Here is a 1,710-nt window from a genome sequence, read left to right as displayed (position 1 = left end):
CACAAAGTCCAGACTCATGTTTTCCTATTATAAATAATGATTGATTAAGTGCAGTGTGTCCAATTCTAAGGCGAGATATTATGCTGTCTTCCTTTCTATTCCCAAAAATTCTCCTCTCATTTCCAACTGTTTTTTGAATATTATATAAATGCCGTCCTTTATTCTCACCATCCCATTTACTTTGCCATATATCTTTTAATGCTTTTTTAATTAGCCCTTTTATTTCTAATTTACTCATTGGAACATTAAATTCTATGTCTGGATGTTTTAATGTTTTTTTCGCTATTTGATCCACCACTTCATTACCTTCTATTCCTATATGTGCAGGTATCCATACAAAAGAGATAATTGTTTTTGTTTGTATTCTGAACAAACTTTGTAAAATGTCTGATAAAATGTCTTGTCTAGTTGAAGATTTACCACTCTTTAAACTTGATAGTGCTGAAAAAGAGTCTGAACATATGACTACTTCAGGTATATTAATGTCTTCAACCCACTGAAGAGCCAATAATATGGCAATCATTTCTGTTGTATAAACTGATAGGTGATTAGATGTTCTTTTTGCTATTCTATACCTAAACCTTGGAACATATATTGCTGCTGCTGTGTGTCCTATTTCAGGATCTTTAGATCCATCTGTATATATAGGAGTTACTGATATATATTTCTGATCTAAATATTTCTGTACTATTGAATCTTTAGATTCTTGTCTGTTTTTATCATTTATACTCACTAAAACCTCAAAGTCACTGAAAGTCAACTGCAGGCATTGGAAATAACCATGGAGGTGTTACTGGCAACACAACAGTATTGCAAACATCACAATTACTTATTCCAATTTGATGTGCCTCATTATTTGCTTTCCATCCAAAACTATTTACATTTATGTATTCATGTTCCCAACAGTTTTCTAATACTTTTTTAACTGGATGTATTTCTGAATGCCCTTTTACAGTAGCCCAATACACCAGTTTCAGCTTCAACCTGCGAAGCTCCAGTGGCATCTCATTCATTTCAACCTGTAAAGCTGATACAGGAGAAGTTTTAAATGCTCCACAGCATAATCTCAATGTCTGATTTTGTATTTTATTCACCTTATCTAACAGAGATGCTGAAGCTGTTCCATAAACCATACTCCCATAGTCTAATGTAGACCTTATAAGTGCACAGTATATTCTTTTTAGAGACTGTCTATCAGCTCCCCAATCTATTCCCGCCAAACACCTCAGTACATTTATTCCTCTTTTACATTTATCTACTATCTGTTGAATGTGTTTTGCAAATGTTATCTTTGAATCCAACCAAATACCTAAAAATCTAAATTCAGATACTTGCTCCAGTTTTTGCTCATACAATTTTAATGTAACAACTGGTGCTTTCTTCTTTTTTGAAAAACATATTATTTTAGTTTTTTCCACTGATATTCGAAATCCCCAATTACTTGCCCACATTTCAACTTCTTTAATAGCATTCTGCATCCTTTCTTCTACATACGACAAATTTCTACCTCTTTTCCATAAAGCACCATCGTCTGCATATAAAGACTTTCCAATCCCTGGTCCAACTGTATTAAAAATATCATTTACCATTATGTTGAACAATATAGGGCTGCACACACTACCTTGTGGTGTACCATTTTCAATTGCATATTTCTTTGAGTACGAAGACCCAGTCCTTACTTGAATGGTTCTATCAATTAAAAAATCCTTA

The sequence above is a fragment of the Sinocyclocheilus anshuiensis genome, unplaced genomic scaffold (assembly GCF_001515605.1).
Source record: "Sinocyclocheilus anshuiensis isolate Anshui unplaced genomic scaffold, SAMN03320099.WGS_v1.1 scaffold412, whole genome shotgun sequence".
Classification (NCBI taxonomy): domain Eukaryota; kingdom Metazoa; phylum Chordata; class Actinopteri; order Cypriniformes; family Cyprinidae; genus Sinocyclocheilus; species Sinocyclocheilus anshuiensis.
The sequence above is the reverse complement of the archived record's forward strand: the minus strand, read 5'-3'. Positions refer to the sequence as shown.